At 40.5% G+C, this 7,426-nt stretch overlaps 1 non-coding gene across 1 annotated transcript; it reads right to left on the bottom strand.

Annotated features, from left to right (window-relative positions):
• Window positions 1-4,387: 4,387 nt before the first annotated feature.
• Window positions 4,388-4,463, bottom strand: TRNAP-GGG (transfer RNA proline (anticodon GGG)). Its single transcript has one exon. It is a non-coding gene; the product is annotated as a tRNA-Pro (tRNA).
• Between the last annotated feature and the right edge of the window lie 2,963 nt (window positions 4,464-7,426).

Here is a 7,426-nt window from a genome sequence, read left to right as displayed (position 1 = left end):
CTGCTCAATATTTGAAATTCACAAAACTCTAAGCCTTATTAGGTGACAAATTAGGTGACAAAAACAGTGGACATACTGAACACAAAAACAATAGTCAGAGACTAATATTTGGAAAGTGGTATTATCACAGTAAAAATATCACTTAACTGATGTAGAATAGAATCATCAATATACCTGTATATTTCAAAAAGAATATAACAATAATAATCTGTTTAATCATTATAATTAAATTTTGCTGCCTAATGTTTCTTATATACATCACAAGATTTTTTAGACTTCCACATCTTGGCTAATGCTATTCACCTTGGAATACATCCTTTTTCTTATCCCAGAATACTCGAATCTTACTTATTTTTTATTAAACATATTATACACAAATTCTCCATGAAGTCCTTTAGGATCCTTTCAACTGAAATAAATATATTCCTATCATGAATTTCCATCACAGTATAGCTATGCCTTTGGTCACCTGTAACTCTGAATGCAAGATCTATGTCTGATTCCTGTTGGGAGGTATTTTGTTCTACTGAATAAGTGCTAAATAAGAAAAAAATGTTGCTTGAACAAGCTCCTTTCAAGGTTCTTGGAGGAGCAATCACTTATTAATTCAGTTTTTATCAAAGAAAAGGGGCTTGAACTTAAGAGAGCTGCACAAGCCTGACCAGGTGGTGGTGCAGTGGATAGAGTGTCAGACTGGGATGCAGAAGGACCCACGTTTAAGACCCCAGGTCGCCAGTTTGAGCGCGGGCTCATCTGGTTTGAATAACAACAAAAAAAAAGCTCACCAGTTTGGACCCAAGGTTACTGGCTCGAGCAAGGGGTTACTCGGTCTGCTGAAGGCCTGCGGTCAAGGCACATATGAGAAAGCAATCAATGAACAACTAAGGAGTCCCAACGAAAAACTGATGATTGATGCTTCTCATCTCTCTCCGTTCCTGTCTGTCTGCCCCTAACTATCCCTCTCTCTGACTCTCTGTCCTTGTAAAAAAAAAAAAAAAAAAAAAAAAGAGAGAGAGCTGCACAAGAGAGGGGCAGAACATGAAAAATCTTGCACAGACTGGAAGATCAGATAAATTAATTCAGCTAATGAATGGATTGGCTGTTGTAACCTCATAAGCATGGGCTGAACACTAAGCATATTATTTCCAAGTTGCTTACATTTCTCGAGAGAGGGAATTGGGAGAAAGATTTCCATAATATGTTGGGTTTATATATGGAGGCATAGCATTTATATTGCTGCTGTTCCTGTGCCAGTGGGCAGCACAAATATTCCTAGTGTTTAATTTTGCCTGGTTTGTTCATTTATGACCTGGAAATATTCTAGTACAGGTCCTTAGTAGAAATAAAAGTCATCTAGCTAGAATTGATTTGTTGTCATTAACCAAATTTAACACAAGCATAGTAATTATAATACAATATATGTTAGGGACATATGAAATTAGTAAGACTTTTGACTATAACGATAAAAGAGATAAAATCATATAATGATAATGATTTCATTTATTCATTCAATTAGTAGATAGTATTTGAGTGCCTGTATTTCAAGTCCTAGAACTCATAGGAGTTTATGTTCTAATAGGGGAGATATATATTAACTAATAAATTACACATATAACTGCAAAATAACATCTATGATAATAGTTAAGGAGGTAATTGATATGTAGTGTTTGACATATTACCTAGGACTTACTAAGCAAATGTTTAATAAATATCAGCTATTCTAATGATTAGTTTTTAATCTAAAAATAATGTTACAAAAGGTGTTTGAGCAAAGAAATGAAAATGATCATAGACACGTTTTCAGATGCTTAACTTGGAATTAATTTGTCAGAGAACTTGAAACAGAAAGTGACTAGAATTGAAAAATCTGTCCTCTCTCAAATTCATTCTACAATTTTTATAAATTAGGGCAACTACAGTGGGAAGGAAGAGAAAACAGACATGAATGGAGCAAGAATTGACCTAGAATAACTAATTTGAAAGGAAACAAAGGAACTCAGAGATTTGGAGTGTGGGTAACTATAAGACAGTGGTTGTATTCTGTGAACTTGGAAACATGTCACTAATAGCAGGTTCATGAGGGGGATAACGAAGTACATTTAGACTCCTTGAGATTGAAATACTGAGAAGTCACTTGCTTAGAGTTACATTTACCACTGTTGAAATCTATAAAATTATCTTTGAAAATGGACACTAAGAAGTTAAGGATTTCTCAAATTTGGGGTTGGCTAGGGAAAAAAAAGCCTGAGAAAGAGAAGGGAGGCAAGTCAGCCAAAAGAATCATGAACATGCAGGGTTAACACAGGCCCAGAGGACAGGGATTCTAGAAGACAGCAGTTTCGGATTCCTGGGAAAGCTCAAAGTGAACGGCCGCTAAGGAAGGCTGTTGGATTTGGCCACAGGGGATCATTGATGACCATCATCACAAGGACAATTTTAGAAAAGTTGTATGGATGTGGCCAGATTACAGCCCTTTGAGAAATACCCAGGAAGTGAGGACAGAGAGCATGGGCTACTCTGAAGAGAAGTTGGGTGGCAAAATTGAAGAGCAAGGTATTAAAAACATTGAGGCCAAGGGAATAGCAGAGATGAAGAAAAGTTTTCTTAGGATGTAGGAGCCTTGAGCTGGAATCTACACTTGAGATATATAGATGTCCCATGCTTTGGCTCTATTATTTAGCTAGATTAAGTAATCTGGAATGGTGAGTTAAAGAGATAAAATAAAATCAAGTGCATTCTTAATACCTACCAGACCTGATGCTATTCCAGTTCGTTGTAAAAAAAACGATTTAATTACATTTCTAATTTATCAAAACTGGCAGTAGATTGGCAGACTAGACCTCTGTGGGGGTCCACCCTACCTAGCTATGGAAGACCTTGCCAGTCAGATAATGCTTATGCTGGGTTCTTGGTAGTGATAGTGAACAGTATAATAAGGAATGTTAATGCTCCACTGGCATCCTGGAGTGCAAATCTGATATATCACTATGAATGAACCCACAGTTAAGTGCAATTCTAATCTTGATTTAATGACATGAGAATTGTTGATTCCCATTTTTAGTTTTAGCCTGATGAAAATTGTTCAATGCAGGTGTAATACATAAGAGTGAATGTATGTGTGTATTTGTGTGTGTGTGCATGCACACACATAATAAATACTAGTGATTGAATGTGATTAGATTGAAGGCACAATAAAATATGGAGTAGAAATATCCATCCCTGCCTTATAAGATAAAGACTATTATTCTCTTTTTGTAAATGAAGAAACTGGAATTTCAAAAGTTAAATACTTTATTCAAGGTCACACAGGGAGGGGGAATTACAGATGAGATGCAAACCCAGTTCTGCCTTTCACACCCTTTCCCCTCTTTGGATGTAGAAACAGGGGCCACACAGAAGAATGAGATATATTTCATAAGGGAGAGAAAGAAGTTATTATTGGAAATTGTGTCCTGAATTGCACTGAATTCATGAAGTGACCTGGTTTTTGTCATCTTTAATGGAACTTGTTGCAGAAAGTTGGAGTTGGAAGGGACCTCATTTCTGGAAACTGAGGCTGAAGATTTGTTTGATATCACCCAGACTTTTCATGAACTGGGACCACAAAAGATCTGGCTTCAATTTCTTAGTGTACTTTCTTAGATCTAGCTTAAAGTATATGAAGAAAGGCACATTTATGGATTTTTCAGAGATCTGCCTCCATCATTCAAAGATTTCTTTACGTTCTGGGCAGAATCTCCTTGTAAACCTTGGGAGCCTTGAACTCATGGATTTTGTTATGCTAAGAAGTTTTCTCAGTAGAGTTTTGCCTATTATGTTTTGACTGATGTTTCATTTTTCTTTCACAAGCTAAGCAATATAAAGGCTCTAAGGCAGTAGTCCCCAACCTTTTTGGGGCCACGGACCAGTTTAATGTCAGAAAATATTTTCACAGACTGATCTTTAGGGTGGGATGGATAACTGTATCACATGACCAAGACAAGTGTCAAGAGTGAGTCTTAGACGGAGGTAACAGAGGGAATCTGGTCATTTTTATTTATTTATTTTTATTTATTTATTTATTTATTTATTTATTTATTTAGTATTTTTCTGAAGCTGGAAACGGGGAGAGACAGTCAGACAGACTCCCGCATGCGCCTGACCGGGATCCACCCAGCACGCCCACCAGGGGGCGACGCTCTGCCCACCAGGGGGCGATGCTCTGCCCCTCCAGGGCATCGCTCCGTTGCGACCAGAGCCACTCTAGTGCCTGGGGCAGCGGCCAAGGAGCCATCCCCAGAGCCGGGCCATCTTTGCTCCAATGGAGCCTCGCTGCGGGAGGGGAAGAGAGAGACAGAGAGGAAGGAGAGGGGGAGGGGTGGAGAAGCAGATGGGCGCTTCTCCTATGTGCCCTGGCCGGGAATCGAACCCGGGACTTCTGCACCCCAGGCCGACACTCTACCACTGAGCCAACCGGCCAGGGCCAGGAATCTGGTCATTTTTTAAAAAATAAAACATCATTCCTGGCCAGTTGGCTCAGTGGTGGAGTGTCGGCCTGGTGTGCAGAAGTTCCGGGTTCGATTCCCGGCCAGGGCACATAGGAGAAGCGCCCATCTGCTTCTCCACCCCTCCCCCTCTCCTTCCTCTCTGTCTCTCTCTTCCCCTCCCGCAGCGAGGCTCCATTGGAGCAAAGATGGCCCAGGCGCTGGGGATGGCTCCTTGGCCTCTGCCCCAGGCGCTAGAGTGGCTCTGGTCGGGGCGGAGCGACGCCCCTGAGGGGCAGACCGTCACCCCCTGGTGGGCGTGCCAGGTGGATCCCGGTTGGACGCATGCGGGAGTCTGTCTGACTGTCTCTCCCCGTTTCCAGCTTCAGAAAAATACAAAATAAATAAATAAATAAATAAATAAATAAATAAATAAATAAATAAAACATCATTCATACTTAAATATAAATAAAACGGAAATAATGTAAGTTATTTATTCTTTCTCTGGGGACCGGTACCAAATGGCCCACGGACCGGTACTGGTCCGCGACCCGGGGGTTAGAGATCACTGCTTTAAGGTGCATGGTTTAGAAGTAGTTGTTAAAATAAAGAATGAAGGCCCTGGCCGGTTGGCTTAGTGGTAGAGCCTCGGCCTGGCGTGCAGGAGTCCCGGGTTTGATTCCCGGCCAGGGCACACAGAAGAAGCGCCCATCTGCTTCTTCACCCCTCCCCCTGTCCTTCCTCTCTGTCTCTCTCTTCCCCTCCTGCAGCCAAGGCTCCATTGGAGCAACGTTGGCCCGGGTGCTGGGGATGGCTCTGTGACCTCTGCCTCAGGCACTAGAATGGCTCTGGTTACAACAGAGCAATGCCCCAGATAGGCAGAGCATCACCCCCCTGGTAGGCATGCCAGGTGGATCCCGGTCAGGCGCATGTGGGAGTCTGTCTGACTACCTCCCCATTTCCAACTTCAGAATAATAATAATAATAATAATAATAATAATAAAGAATGATGCCATCTCAAAGGGATGTGTACTGGCAATTTAATTGGAAATGCTGCCATTAGCATGAAACACCCCACTTGATATGAGTTTTGTATTCTTATTAAATAAGAGAGAGCAAACCTCTATGCCTTATTATCAGCATCATAAACATGGTAGTTGATACCACAATTTTTTTGCAGTGATCTTTTATTAAGGTAACACTATTGGTGATGATCCTTAGTGTGGTTTATGTTTATCTGGAATAAAGTCTCAAAGGTTCTCAAAAAATTTTCAGCTTTCTCCAAAAACTGTCATTGGTCTGCCCTTACATGAAGTACTATTGCTCCTTTCATTTTGTCCAACTTTAAAAATGGATGCTGCCGAGATAAAATACCACCTGGGATACTTTTCCCCGAAAGCAGAACAGTAATTTTAACAGGCTTGGTGCTTTTGTGGGTTTATTTTAGAAAGTCCTAAAAAGTAAGGTTTTTAATTTTTCTTCGGATTACAAACTGACATTAAAAAAAAAAGTATCAAGGAATGTAGCACTTCTGCATGATGGCAGCTTATAATTACCATAGTGTGAGTGGGACTCAGTGTAACCCAAGCATTTTAAGAAACATGGCTGATTACAGTGCTTTAAGATTCACTCATTTTTTTTTTTTTTGCTTTGTTAGGTAAATTGAACTACTTTGCTTCACCAATCTCATTTTACTTCCTCCTTTTGCCTTTCAACCAGGAGTCACCTTTCTGTCTCTCACTACAAAGTTGTTCCCAGAAAGAATACATACAAAACCAAGAAAATGAAATGTAGGAAATCTTTGAAAATGATCAGTACGAAACTGATTCTCATCATGTGTCATGCCTCTGGAAAAGTTTACTTGGCGATAGTATTTTGTGTCACTTACAGAGGGTGACACTTTTTTTTTTTCCCAGAGAAAGTAAAGAAATAATTTTGTGGCTAATGTCAGAAAAAACAAATGTCACACTGTCTGGGTTTACTAGTGTGCACACCTGGGGAACTTACAGGGAACTATTAATTCACCTGTATGAGAAGTGAAAGAAGATAAAGAAAATGAGAAGACTTCAAACATATTTTCAACTACAGTTAGTAGACATATACCATTTGCCTTTTAAATTAATTGTAGCTTGTTGACCAGTTTTGATTACTGGCACAAAAATAAATTTGTATATGGTATATGTGTTTGTATGTATGTATGTGGGTGTGGGTGGGTGAGAGAGAGAGACCATTACATGACCAGGACATTCTGAGCACCTGTGGTCTGATAGAAGATTCAAATTTACAAGAATGCAGAATGTAGTAGCTGCCTGTTGGGCAGATAAAATATATTATGCTCACTTTGTTAAAGATGGCACTGCCCAAGTGGAAGCCCATTGCCCAGGTGATAATATTAGTTGCCCTTCTTGCTTGGGATGAGCATGATTATGTTAATATGTGTTGGGGGAGGGCTTTTGCACCAAAAGGTTTTAAAAGGAAGAGTGATCACGTTATTCCAGGAAAAGAGTGATTACATGCCAGGAGGAGCCTATGCCATAGGAGAGCAGAGAAAGGCCATGTGGAGGAGGCCAGGAGAAGCAGCCAAGATGGCAGAGTGCTGAGGGAGAAGCTAGTTTGTGCAGAGTTTGTGCAGAGAGAAGGAAGGAGATGGGGAACAGAGGTGAATAGGGGTAGTGAGCTAGAAACCTTTAATTCTAGGAAACTCAGATAAGTCAGTAGCTTTGTGAGCACTGAATGAGTGGGTTTTGGAGCCCAGTGTGTGTTTTTACTTGCACTCTGGGTGCAAGCTAGGATTAAATATGATGGCCCACCAGTTATTGGCTCCATTCTTTAATTACCATCTGTCCGAATCCAATGTGAACCTACATGGGCCAAGCAGCTATGATGATGGCTGTGGCAACTGGCTTTACACTGCCATTATAATAAAAGACTATTGCCTGACCTGTGGTGGCACAGTGGATCAA

Source organism: Saccopteryx bilineata, chromosome 2, assembly GCF_036850765.1.
Source record: "Saccopteryx bilineata isolate mSacBil1 chromosome 2, mSacBil1_pri_phased_curated, whole genome shotgun sequence".
Lineage (NCBI taxonomy): Eukaryota > Metazoa > Chordata > Mammalia > Chiroptera > Emballonuridae > Saccopteryx > Saccopteryx bilineata.
The sequence above is the reverse complement of the archived record's forward strand: the minus strand, read 5'-3'. Positions and strand labels throughout refer to the sequence as shown.